The sequence below is a fragment of the Sus scrofa genome, chromosome 7, assembly GCF_000003025.6.
Source record: "Sus scrofa isolate TJ Tabasco breed Duroc chromosome 7, Sscrofa11.1, whole genome shotgun sequence".
Classification (NCBI taxonomy): domain Eukaryota; kingdom Metazoa; phylum Chordata; class Mammalia; order Artiodactyla; family Suidae; genus Sus; species Sus scrofa.
The window spans coordinates 4,190,915-4,204,980 of NC_010449.5; the positions used below are offsets into that span (position 1 = coordinate 4,190,915).

At 55.3% G+C, this 14,066-nt stretch overlaps 1 long non-coding RNA gene across 1 annotated transcript; it reads left to right on the plus strand.

The window, feature by feature from the left end:
* LOC110261765 lies at window positions 455-9,125 on the plus strand. The gene is made up of 3 exons (XR_002346274.1): window positions 455-833; window positions 977-1,066; window positions 8,641-9,125. It is a non-coding gene; the product is annotated as an uncharacterized LOC110261765 (long non-coding RNA).

Here is a 14,066-nt window from a genome sequence, read left to right on the forward strand (position 1 = left end):
CCACGGATGAACCTCAAAAACAAGATGCTGAAGGAAAGAATCCAGTCACAGAGGCCACATACGGTCCGATTCCTTTTACAGGCAACCTCCTCAAGAGGTGAATCCGCAGAGACAGAGGGCAGATTGGCAGGTGCAGGGGCTGCAGGGGGTGGTGGGGAGAGATCGCTTCTGGGGTGATAAAAACATTCTGGAACTCGATGGGGTGGTGATCGCACGACACTGTGACTGTGCTAAATGCTACCGAATGGCTCCTTTAAACAAACGCTTATGTTTATATTAGGTGAGTTTCATCTCAATACATGATTATTTTTTAAGTCCAACAAAATCAGCACATCGGGCTGTAAACATGCCGGATGCTGGGCACTGAGTCCGGAGGCGGCCCTTGGCCCAGATGAGATGCTCTCAGGCTCCCGAGGGCCCTCTCCCGGGACCCGCGTGGCCGTCTGTGCAGAGGAGCCCCTGCGGCCTCAGAGCCACACGGCAGTGGCGTTTCCCCCTTTCCGTGGGTTCTCCGCGGTTATTCTCATGACTCCATGTGTCTGCAGGGAGCCAGCCCGGGAAGGACACAAAACCCCCATACTGCACGGTCCATGGCCCACCGGGCGGCCTCGGCTCTCTGACCACGACCGCCCCTGCCCGGCTCAACCAGGGCTCACAAAGGCCTTGCAGAGCATCCTGCAGGTGCCCTGGGTGAGCAGACAGGGCAGAGGAGAGGGCCAGGGGCCGGTCTGAGAACTGGAGAAAGAAGAAAAATTACTGAAGGATGTAAGCAAGCCCGACCCCAACAAAAGAAAAGAGACGATCCTTTGATGCAGGAAACATCTCCCGTGTGGGTAAGGGGGTGAGGCAGGCAGGGCCGGGTGCCAGGGAGGATGGGCAACGAGGGCACTCGATGGGGGTGGGGGGGAGAAGCAGGAGAGCGGCGGTGGAGGGTGGGAACTTGAGGAGCACAGAGCAGATGGCCTTAATCTTCTAGGCGGGAGAGGAGGCCACGTCGAACTTGGCTGGGGCTACGCCGGAGGACTACTTCCCGGGGATGCCGGGGCTCTAGGAGGGGGCGTCCTGGGTGAGTAAGAGCGTGTTTCCCAAGCTTGCCTCCGGAGACATGTTCCCAGAAGGATGTCAAAATGCAGATTCCCAAACTCCTCCCAGAACTGGGATGAGACCAAAAACCTGCCTTGTTGGGACAGGCTCGGCGTGTGCTTTGCGCCAGGCAAGTTTGGGGAAATTGTGGCTTAAAAAAGCGTTGGGTGTGGAAGGCTCGGGAGAGGCGGCATAAGGAACGTGACATTGAGGGGAACCCTCTCCACCTCAAAATGCTGCTGTGCAAGAGCCCACGGAGAGAAGACTGATGGTGGCGGAGAGCCCTTTGAGGGGCACGTACTGGGGAAGATGGGGGGCATCCAGGATGGACCCTCTCCAGGAGGGAGGGCTGTCCCCAGGAGGGTGGGGTCCATCCAGGAGAGCAGCCTGTCCCCAGGAGGGTGGGCTGTCCCCATGAGGGAGTGGCGGGAGGTCCAGGGCATGGGGGGTGCCTGGAGCACAGTTGAATCACTTGACCTTGGACCCACATTTGGCAGAGACCAGACTGAGGGCAGGAGAGAGCTGACAGTGAGAGAGGAGGAGTGGAGGGAATGGATCAAGACGGGAGGTGGGTGGGGGGAGGAAAGGGGAGGGTCGGAGTCGGAGGTGGGGTTTCAGGGTCAGTCGTGGGGAGCTGGAGTGGGGGCAGGGCTGCTCAGCGGTCCGAGGCGCATCCCCAGGTCACCTGTCAGTCAGGCGGTCTCCCCAAGATAGCAGCTCTGCACAGATATTTGGGGAGGAAATTATTTTTATACTGTAATAAACACAATCCATTGCTTCACATGAATAGTCCGTTTGAACAAAAAAGACTTCCGAGGCCTTTCTCCTGGCTGCCTGGTGCTCCTCGCCCAGGGCTCCTGTCCCTCTGCGGTCTGGGGACGTGGAGGAAGATGTGGGAAGCGGTGCTAAGGAATCTATACCCAAAAAAGCATATGCGTTCCAGGTCTGGATCTCTCCGGAGGAACAGGTGGCCAGCCAGGCATAATAACTAGAACTTGGTGAAACGCCACTAAATGACCGCTTTTGCTTATGTAAATGGCTACTTGCTGTGATTCAGCCCAAATCCAAGATTCCCTTTGGTCCCTCCTCGCCACCGCTTCCCCATGTGGCCTCAAGACGGCGCTATTCCTCCTTCTAAACTCTGTCCAAAGGGCAGAGGCACTTCCTGGGCTTCCAGCGGCGCCACCAGGTCAAGGTCAGAACAAAGGCTTGAAAAATAGAGAGACACGCCATCTGGGACAGTGCAGCTCCTTGTCCCCTTACACACGGTCCCCAGACCTGCGGCATCACCTGGAAGCTTGCAGAGTCCCTGGCCCCCAGCGAGACCCACTCAACCAGAAGGAGCACTTTCACAGGGCTCCCAGGCCAGGCGATCAGAACGTGCCCTGATATTTGCAAAGCATGCGTCCAGCCAGCAGATTCTGCTTCCCGGGCACCTGCCTCGGGGCCTCCGCAGCCTGGGCCCCGGCCACTTAGCACCTGCCCCCGGGGGTGTTCTCTTAGCCTTCCACACCTCAGAATCCACAGAACGCTCAGAATCCACAGAACGCCCAGCCTTCCCAAGGATACGGCGCCACTTCTTCTCTGAGAAGTGCATCAGCTGTCCATTGCTGTGTAACAAATGACCCCCACACCTAAGTTTAAAACAGCAGACATGTGTTATCTCTGCAGGCCAGGAAGCTGGACGTGGCTTAGCCGGGGCCTCTCTCACAGGCCCACACAGCAAGCAGTCATCACAGGACTCCACTGGGGGCATTTCACGTTCAAGTTTGCTCGTGCTGGGGCGTCCCCGCTGGAGGTTGGCTGGAGACATTCCTTCCATGTTTGCTGACAACATCCGAGCTTGCTTCCCTGAGATCAGGAGCTCTGGACAGGGAGAGGGAGGGGCAGAGACCGTCAGACAGGGCAAGCAAGACGGAGGTCACAGACTTTTGTCACCAAATCTTGGAAGTGACATTCCATCACTTTTGCTCTTTTCAATCGGTTAGAAGCAAGTCACTCTAAGTTTAGCCCAGGCTCAAGGGGAGGGGGCTACGGTGGCGGGGTGACGTGGGGGTCGCTGGGGACCCTCTCAGAGGCTGCTCACCTCAGTGGGTGACCGCACATCTCGGGGCACCGCCCAGAGCAGTCCTATCAGAAAACAGGAGAACGACCTCCACGGCCATAGGTGAGGAGGCCTTGCCCTCAACAACAGGAAGTCTAGTCCCTTTAAGAGCAGCTTTCAGAGCGAGTCTACAGCAGCATCACGTGGCAAAGGTTAAAAACCCCAGTGAAGGAGTTCCCATCGTGGCGCAGCGGTCACAAACCCGACTAGGATCCATGAGGTTGCACATTCAATCCCTGGCTGCGCTCAGTGAGTTGGGGATCCAGCAGTGCCGTGAGCTGTGGTGTAGGTCACAGACGCAGCTCGGATCTGGCGTGGCTGTGGCTGTGGTGTAGGCCGGCAGCTATAGCTCCAATTCGACCCCTAGCCTGGGAACCTCCATATGCTGCAGGTGCAGCCCTAAAAGACCAAAAAAAAAAAAAAAAAAAAAAAAAAAATCCCAGTGAAGACCATTTGCACTAAAATCTCCAGGCACTGGTTTTTTGTTTTGGTTTTTGTTTTGTTTTTTTTCCTGGGTTGAGAATTACTGCCGCCAATAAACAATTTCAGATGCTGCCAGGCCAGGGCTGGGCTGAAGCTCCCTGGCACCGAAGAAGCACGGGGAGACCACTGAGAATTCTGACGGGTGACCTGCCAGCCACAGAGGGAGGGGCTGGGAGGAGGAGCCGAGAATCTGGCCCTTAAGGAGGATGGAGGCCGGCTTAAATGACTTTTTACAATTGCCTACCTTAGCGTGACACTTGCAAGCTTAGGACGAAAGGCAGGCAGGAGGGAGGGAGCGAAGGCAGGACAAGAAACCTGTCCATTTGGAAAGCTCGTCCCACCTCCAGCTGACGGCTTCCAGGAAACGGAAGGAGAAAGAGGAAAACAAACCAGTAAAGGTGCCTCGTAAACTTTTACTCCACCGCCCCAGACACACGGGCATGCAGGACTGGAGAGGCCCCTAGATCACCTCCCTGGCCCCATTTCCTGGATGAGAAAACTGAGGCACAGAGAGGTCCCGGGAAGGGATGAGCGCTCACAGCTTTGCACGGAGCCCGGTGCTTCAACAGCAGGCTTCCCACACGCAGCCCTCCCCTCTCCACGGGGTTGGGCGGGGCGGGGTCCGGCCTGTCTCCTTCTCGGCAGGGTGAGGGCGAGCCTTCCTGAAGAGCTGGCGGGAGAGATATCACCCACTCTCTTTCCAGAAAAATCCTCCATGTATATATTTCCACGAGGCTGGGCACATAGTAGGTCAGCGGCCCATGGTCAGGACTGTGGCAGCCAATCTCCTATTTGATGGAGCCCAGGGGTTGACTATTGCCTGAGTGTCTAACAAGCTCTGGGCTTGAGCTGCACCTGCTCCTCGGCGTCTGACCACAGTCGGCACCTGTAATGGACCCCCCTGGGGCTCCATCTAAGCAGGAAGGGGGCTCCACTCTCCAGCGAGCCCACCTACACCTCTCCGCCCTGGCCTCCCCTCCCTGCCTGGATCTTATCAGGGACCAGGTCTCTCTGTCCGTTGCTACGGCCACCAGCGTCAACCCAAGCATCTCGGCACTGTGGTGCTCATGGGTGCTTTTATTTATTTATTTATTTATTTTGTCCTTTGTCCTTTTAAGGCCACACTCCAGCATGTGGAGGTTCCCAGGCTAGAGGTCCAATTGGAGCTACAGCTGCTGGACTACGCCACAGCCACAGCAATGCCAGATCCGAGTTGCATCCGTGACCTACACCACAGCTCGCGGCAACACCAGATCCTTAACCCACTGAGTGAGTTCAGGGATCGAATCTGCAACCTCAGGTTCCTAGTCAGATTCACTTCTGCTGCGCCACGATGGGAACGCCATGCTCATGGGTTCTGGCCAACATCCAGGCAGATGCTAAGCAGTCGGGGAAGGAGAGGTTTTGCTCTGAAAGCTGTCCCAGGGCTATTCCGTGGGACCCTCTGGACTGTTGACCAAATCTTTCTTTTCCTTTCCTCTTTTTTTTTTTTTTTTTTGGCTTCACCCATGGCATACAATAATTCCCAGGTCAGGGACGGAACCTGAGTTGCAGCAGCAGTCCAAGCCACACAGTGGCAATGCCAGGCCCTTAACCTGCTGCACCACCAGGGAACTCTGGCTGAGTCTTTCAAAGCTGTCCATTTGGTGGCATCTGTGACCAGGCAGGCAAGGTTCTTTCCTCTCCTGTGCCAGCTTCCTGACGCCTCTGACGCCAAATGTCAAAGAGCTGAAGAAAGCTGATCCCAGAACCTGGGGCACCAGCTGGTTACCAACCCCTGAAAACTTTACCAGTTGCCACCAGTTCCAAATCTCCCAGCTCTTAAGAGAGTGGTGAGGACTGTCACCCCACGAGGTCCAGCCCAGCCCATTCCAGATGCTCCCAAGTGACCTGTGACCTGGACAGGCTCGGAGAGAAAGATACCAGCCCTGGGAGAGGCAAAGAAGCACCCAGTTAGAGGCTAGCGATGTCCCCTCTTCAAAAACAAGCCAAGGCAGGAGTTCCTGTCGTGGCTCTGCGGAAACGAATCCGACTAGTACCCTAGAGGAGGCGGGTTTGATCCCTGGCCTCGCTCAGTGGGTTAAGGATCCAGTGTTGCTGTGAGCTCTGGTGCAGGCTGGCAGCTGTAGCTCCGATTGGACCCCTAGCCTGGGAACCTCCATATGCCACAAGTGCAGCCCTAAAAAGACAACAACAACAACAAAAACCGAGGCAGACCTCTGGCGTACAGGCGCACAGCCGGCACTGGGGCTCTGCGGGCCCTGTGCTTGCATTCGCTGCCATCACAAGCAGAGGGGGACTCCGAGGGGCTCCCCACCGAACACCACACGGCAGGGCACATCTGTCCCTTGAGGTGGGCAGCCTGCTGTATCCTCATCAGGACTCTCCCAGAATCCTCTACCGGGAACCCACCGGGGGTCAGAAAGCAGCGTGTCGCCAAAGAATGCTGCCTTCACTCACTGCGGGTCCTTGACTCCTCCTCTGAGCTCACAAAGTCACAAAGACGGGAGCCCCCCGCCCCAGGGACGTGCCCACACTGAGAGAGTGCGGCCTGGCAGTGGGGGGAGCAGGAAGGGGCTCATAGCTGTTGCTCATGTAAGAAGGGGTTGGGGTGGGACAGTCGGTGTCCACTTCTCCTGACCCAGCCACAGCAGCTCCAGCGACTTCTGGGGTCCAGGGCCACCAAGCCCCCTCTCAGGTCTTATTTTTGCCCTTGATCTGCCAAGAGGCACTTTGCTGAGCCATGTCTTGGCTCAGGAGTTGTGAATAAAGAAGAGCATAGGGAGTTCCCATTGTGGCTCAGCAGTAACGAATCTGACTAGTATCTATGAGGACGCAGGTTCGATCCCTGGCCTCACTCGGTGGGTTAAGGATCCAGCATGGCCGTGATCTGCAGTTGCAGACGTGGCTCAGATCTGGCATTGCTGTGACTGTGGCATAGGCCAGCCGCTGCAGCTCCGATTCAACCCCTAGCCAGCCTGGGACCCTCCCTATGCCGCGGGTGCATCCCTAAAAAGGCAAAAAATAAAAAAGGAATAAGAGCATGTTAGGACTGAGTTGCCTGGGGGGGGAGGCATCTTCTTAGGAAGTAATGTAGAAAATACCCCTTTCCAGTGGGAGGGAATATGACCATAATAATAACTAGTGAAAAATTAATGAAAAAGATGCTGAAAGAGGTTTTAACTTCTTTGTACTTTTCTGTGCTCCCCTGGAGTAATGTATTCAGCCTTCTACTTAAGCTCAAATGTTTTCTTGAAGATTTATGGTTTAATTTTAAATTGATGGATAGCGTGTTTACCTCTAGGGCTGGCAAAGCAAGCCTGGAGTTCAAGCCTTAATATTCAGACCCCATGGCCACACCCAAGCCCCCATCAGAGCATCACTAACTTAACAAGCATCCCCTAAGAGCAAGGGGCAGAGACGGTGGGCAGCGGGGCTGAAAAGCCACGGTTCAGAGGGATGGCAGCCATCAGGCGTCCCAGGAGAGTCGGCACAAGCCCCAGGCTTTCCTCCCACTTCCCTCTCTCCATCCTTCCTCCCCTCCCCCTCCCGGCACCCACACCCGTCCCGTGTTTTCAAAATGACTTCCAGTCTCTGTGTAGACTATTTAGATGATCAGAGGCTGGACAGGGTCCAGCAGGGAGAAGCCTCAAACAGGGTGAACAAACCCAGCTGAAACATCTCCAGAAGTTGCTGGCACGTTGCTGAGACCTACTGTCTATTGAAGACAGTTGGAGGGTGGAGGGAGTTTCCACTGTGGCTCAGAGGACTAAGAATGTGACCGGTATCCATGAGGATGCAGCTTCAATCCCTGGCCTCGATTATTGGGTTAAAGATCCAGTGTTGCTGCAAGTTGCAACATAATTTGCAGATGTGACTCTGATCCTGCGTTGCTGTGGCTATGGTGTCAGCCAGCAGCTGCAGCTCTGATTCGACCCCTAGCCTGGAAACTTCCATATGCTATAGGTGCACCCCTAAAAAGCGAAAAAAAAGAAAAAAGACAATTAGAAACATCTTGCCCCCTGGAAGGTTGGTCCGTCACGAACACACTTTGCCTTGCACAGCCCACAACTTTCCCCATCATCTAATCAGCCAATCACAGGCCCTGGGGGTCCCCAGGGACCGCCGCTCCCAGGCCCTCCCAAAGCTGAGGCAGATTGAGCAATGTTTTCTACCCAGAGCGGGAGCTGGGCTGGGCTGCGTGTGGCGGGTCACGGAAGCCTGGAGAGGGAGGCGATCAGGACTCCACTGAAGACAGGCTGTGTCCCCGGGGGAACGGCGTGGAGAGGAGGCCACTTTCGAGCCAGATCAGGGAAAGCTTAAGTTATTTCATATTTATTTTTACTGAGTTTCAAGTGTTTGGAAGGCTTGAGGCCACTGGCAGCTGCTGACTTCATGAGCCCTTAAAAAAAAATAAAAAGGAGTTCCCGTTGCAGCTCAGTGGTAACGAACCTGACTAGCATCCATGAGGACGGGGGCTCAATCCCTGGGATCTGGCGTTACTATGAGCTGTGGTGTAGGTCGCAGGCACAGCTTGGATCTGGCATTGCTGTGGCTGTGGTGTAGACCGGCAGCTACAGTTCTGATTCGACCCCTAGCCTGGGAGCTTCCATATGCCATGGATGCAGCCCTAACAAGACAAAATAATAAATAAATACATACACAAGTAAGTGTCTTAGGATGTGGCCCAGCACAGCAGGCTGGGGTTTGGATGTGGCTCTGAGCCTCGACCCTAACAGGCCTTGCTGCCCTGAGTCAGGCAGCCTCTCGGCATCCAAATCTCGGAAACACACAGCAGCCTCTTCCCACTGCGGCCGCCCTGGGGCTCAGGCTGCAGGGCGGTGTCTCCTCCCGTGGCTGCCCCCCGCGGAGGGGCTGGGGGGCTGCTGGGAGCCAGTCAGTGTGTAGATGGTCTCAGCATCTGTCACCCAGTGGTCACTCGAGTTTTGATTTTGTCCCTCTCCTTTCAGAGGAGCCACCCATGGAGCTGGTTCCAGCAGCTCACCTCTCAGCCCAGCCAAACACAGGACTTCTTGGAGGGGCCGCGGGAGGAGTGTGCAGACCAGGACGCCAGCCCTGCTGTGTCGCCAGAGACGACTGTCCCTCTCCCTCCTTCGGAGCCTCCGTTTCCCCACATTTACAACGAAGCTGCACCTGATCCATCCCAAGTGATAAACCACTTTGTAGCACTGAAAAGTTTCTTCATGAGAAAGCTTCCCCAGGGCCCCCACTTGAAGAAAATGACTCAGGGGGGGGGGGTCAAATGTTGACTCAACTCCCGGCCCACCTGCTCTTAAAGGTCGACCGGGAGGCACCCCCCAAGGAACAACCCCCCCCCCCGGGGGGGGCGGTTCCTGGGAGCCCACTTAGAGAACGGCAAGACTCTGTTCTAAATCTGACATTCTGGGAGTTCCCACTGTGGCTCAGCTGGTTAAGAACCCAACTGTATCCATGAAGACTTCAGCTCAATCCCTGGCCTCACTCAGCAGCTAAGGATTAAGTGGTGACCTTGAGCTGCAGTGTAGGTCAAAGACACAGCTCAGATCCCACGTCGCTGTGGCTCTGGTGTAGGCCGGCAGCTGCAGCTCTGATTTGACCCCTAGCCTGGGAAGTTCCACATGCTGCAGGTGCAGCCCTAAGAAGAAAAAAAAAGATCTGACATTCTGGGATGCTAAGTGACTACGGAGTCCCTTGGGCACATTTCTGAGCCTGACAATGAATGCAAGGCAGACACGTAACTCGCAGCAGAAAGAACGCAGCCCTGACTCCCCTCGTACCCAGCTCTGCGGATCTGCTGCCTGGACGGGAACCCCAGCGCAGGAAGTCCCTTTAGCTGATCTCAGCTGGAGTCTTGGCGGCTCTGGGGAAGGGGGGAGAAGAGGGGGAAGTTATATGAAAAAAAAAGTGTAATCATGTCCTGTGAACCTTCCCCAATTAGAGGAGCCTGCAGAAATGGGACCTGTGATAAATGAGCCTGGGCAGCCAGGGAGCGGTGGGGGCGGGGCAGAGACTGGGCAGGAGATCAAAACACCTAATCCCCGGTGACTTTGACTGCTGACCTTGAGCAGATCACACCTGCGTCTCAATTACCTCCATGGCGGGGCTCGACCAGGTAGGGCTCAAACCTCCGTGGGACTTTTCCAGCCATAAACTGTGACTCCAAGGAAGGACGCAGGCACGTAAGAATGTTGTAACAAGGTTGCCAAACCGGCGGGGGCAGCAGTTTCCAGCTACTTGTGTTCATTGCTCCTAAATATTCTGCAACCCGCGACATTAATAACACATTTAGGGCCTTGGCAGAGCTTGGGGGTCTGTGTGAAAAAGGAGAGGGCTTCGAGTCTATATGGCAATTCCCAGAGGCCTCTGTAAAGCAATTTCAGCATGTGTGGGAACTTAGCAAGGCCAGGAAAAAGGATGAAGAAAGCGTTGCAGGCTGGTTTGCAAGGATTTGCTCTGGCCCTGCTGCTTAGCTAATTGTTCACTGGGGTCACATTCTGAGGGTCTCAGATTTACTCATTTTTTTACCATGGTTTTTTTTTAACCCCTTAAACTGAAAGATCTGGATATTAGAAGCCTGAGGAATGAACACAGAGAGGCAGAGACTCACTGGGTTTATTTATTTTTTTTCTTTTTAGGGCCGTACCTGCAGCTTAGGAAAGTTCCCAGGCTAGGAGTCGAATTGGAGCTACAGCTGCCAGCTTACACCACAGCCACAGCAACACGGGATCCTGAACCCACTGAGCGAGGCCAGGGATTGAACCTGCATCCTCAGGGAGACAACACTGGGTCCTTAACCACCTGAGCCACAATGGGAACTCCCACTGGGTTGATTTAACCCTGGGCGTGCCTGGGCTAGGCTGCCTCAGGTCATAGATGACTCACAAGGTCACATCTGCCTAAAGAGGGCGCTGTGTTTACACGCCACATCTCTAAGCAGGGCAGGTGTCTTGGCTGGGATCAAACAGGGTGGCATGCCACCCGAAATGTGACCGCAGGGCCTGGCTGCCAGCTTGGTCCCTTTGGTCTTCCAAGTCCCAAAGTCTTAGGTGGCCCCTAGTTTTATGTATCCACCTCTGCCAACGGCAGGGGACAGGGACACGCCGCCAGGTAGATACAGGAAGTAAAGCAGGATGGCAGTGGCTCCTTGCAGATGCAACGCCTCTCACACACATTAGGATACTTCAACTGCAAGTAACAAAACGCAGCTCACGCCGGCTATAAGAACAAGACATTGTTATCTCAGGTGATAAGAAGGCCAGCAAGCTCCCAGGGGATTAAAGCCCGAGGTTCAATGATGTCAGGAAGCCAAGCTCCTTCGGCTCTCGGCTCTCCCATCCTCGGGGTACCAGTGGTGGCCTCTAGCGTCTTGCCTCGTGGTTTCCAGGGCTTAGTGGTCTGGGTGCACTTAGTGGTCTGGGTGCAGGGCGACTTCACGGGCCATCAGTCTGGGTAGTTTCCCAGGGCCCTGTGCTCACGAGGGCCCCGCGCCTGGTTCAATGCTTCGTGGTCGCCCTCTTGAAGTTCCTCATAATTTTATCCTTGAACTTGTGTTTTGTGAGCGAAGTCCTGCAGGGCCATGCGGCATGCACATGGGCAGAGATTATGCAACATGCATGCCCACCCTGGCAGCTGCCCTGTTCATTCATCCCTGATGCATAAGCACAGAGCCCCAGGGGACCAGCCTCCCCAGAGTCTAGTCAGGCTCACGCCTGCTACACCTCCCCTGAGTGTTTGGGGACAGGGACACCCTTGAGAGGCCCCCTCAACAGGGGAAGAAGACAGCAGGGCTCCAAGAAAACACCAAAGTCCAAGAAACCCCATCCTTTTCTTTCTAACTCACATCTCTTCCCTGTACGAGCCAAGCACTTACTTGGGAAGGGAGGGCATAGAAGGAAAAACAGAAGTGGCTGGCTAATATACCGTGTGGACTGTTCCAGAACAAAACCAGTACGCCGCCAGCCTACGACTCCGAAAACCTCCATTACGCGCCTTGTTCACACGCCTCACTTTTCTTCCTTTTCTTCTCTCCACAAAGCAGCAGGGCAACCACTTCAGTTGTGCACAGTCGCTGTCCTGCAGTGAGGCTTTTCTGGACGCCGGCCCCTGCTAGGCGGTCACAAGAAAGAGCCCTTGGTCTGGTGGCTGCTCCCCTAAAGCAGCAACTCTCCCATTTCTTCAAGACCATTTTGAGAAGAAAACAGGGAACACCCACCCCAGGGCTGGAGGGAAGAATGACTTTTCACTGCACACTGCCCTTAACACCTAAATGTCTTAGTCTGGGTATGGAGGACTCCTCAAAATGCCTCATACGTATATTTTTAAAATCACCCATTCTTACTTGTTTCCGAAAACAAAACAAACAGAGCCCTCAAATCAGGAATTCCCATTGCGGCTCTGAGGTTACGAACCTGACTAGTATCCTTGAGGAGGCTGGTTGGATCCCTGACCTCATTCGGTGGGTGAAGGATCCAGCAGTGCCCTGAGCTGTGGTGTAGGTCCCAGATGTGGCTCGATCCTACCTTGCTGCGGCTGTGGTGTAGACCAGCAGCTACAGCTCCGATTTTACCCTTAGCCTGGGAACCTCCATATGCTGCAGATTTGGCCCTAAAAAGAGGGGTAAACAAAAGACAAAAACCCTTCAAACCTTGTTCATGAATATTAAAGAAAAAAAAATCCAGCTTCTGTAGCTACATGACGAAGAAACACGGTGAGCTATGATTCATCCCAGAAAACACTATAAATCTTCTCACAGAGTGGCATCGAAATGCCGGGGTCTGTCACCACTTATGTCACGAGAACTGGCAAGCAGAGGTCCCCAGACCCCAGAGTGGAAGCAGGGCCCCCGCCCTGGCCAGCCCTCCGCCTCCCTCCTCAGCAGCTGCTTCTCAAGCACGTGCGAGGGGAGGCAGCTGGGCACGCGGGGGGCACGGCGGCGTGGAAGGGCATAACCCCATGGCTGCTTCTTCCTTCGTCCCGCTGAGCTTTAGCAATGGTCCACACTGGCTCAGGCACAGCCCGTGAGAGAAGAAAAACTGTTAGCGGCAGAAGAAAACTGGAGATCCGTGAGGTAGAAAAAGTGTGTGTGAGGCTGGATCGGGTGGCACAAAGATGGTCAAAGGGGAGAGAGGAACGGGACAGGCCAGCTGCAAGACCCAGGACAGTAAGAGAGGCCCTCCGGAGGCCTGCGCCCAGAGAGGCAGAATGGTCAAGGGATGCTTTTTTCCAGAATTTTCCATATTGGTCCCAGTAATACCCAGTTCGTCCCGCCCGCTCTATCCTTCATCCCCTGTTACCCACCCAGCAGAGGCTTACACACTGGTAATTGCTGGATCCCTGTGAAAATCCTGTAAACTGGTCACGTGTGCATCAGTCTGAACCTTTATCGGGAACCTAACTATGTCTTCAACTTGTACCACCTCCTGGGGGCACAGGTTCTTCCATTCCCCCCCCCCCCCCCCCGTGCCCACAGCAGGCAGGCGCTGTGGGGCCATCCGAACTCTTCTGGGTTGTGATAACTGTGGTGAGAGTGTTGAAAGACACAGGACCAGGCCCTTTGCGGTCCCAGCTCACCCAGATGGGGGGGGGCAGCCAGGGAGTGGGGGAAGGGCCGCCCCGACAACCAATGGGGTCGGGCTCCGGGTCTGGGGCTCCAGCCTGATTAGCATAGCCCCTCCCTCACGCATGCTCTTTGCTGATCTGAATTTAGTTCTAAGTTTGGAACTCTGTTGGGAAATGAGCGAAGGGCCAAGAAGAGGGATCTGGGGCTTGAGGGCAGCAGGGACGTCGCAGAGGAAACGCCTGGCCAGCCCCGCCCACACAGCCTCCTGGGGAAACGCACCAGAGCGTGTGTGTCCCGGGGCTGTGCACACCCGGGCAGCGGTGGGCGGCAGGGAGCGAAAGGGCGCCAAAGCAGAGGCCTGGAAACGACTTGAAAGGAGAGACAGGCCAGACCTGGCGGCCGAGTGTGTTTTCTTTCCGGGAGATGCTGCGAGGCGTGCAGAAGTGCACAGCCACCGAGCGTGCAAGAGCCAGGACTGGACCAGCGCCATTCCAAGGCCACCAGGGGCTGTGGCATCGCAGTTATCCCCCCCACAGATCGTCTTTTACAGCTGGCTTGGCCTCCAACCCAGACCAGACAGGGGGCGGGTTGTTGCGGGTCCAGTTTTACACCATTAAAGCAAACCGGTTCCTCCTAAGGGGTTCTGAGCTTCCAACTGTTTGAGCCACAATAGAAAGAGCCCAGATCAACAAAAGCAGGTAGAGCATCACGTTTTTCTTGGGCCAGCATCCCCACCTCTTCCCCCTGAAAATGACTCTCCCAGGCCCTCACCCTCCACCAAAGCATTGTGCTGTCTCTCCAAATAAAAATAGAGCCAGCAGGGCGAGGAGATGGGGC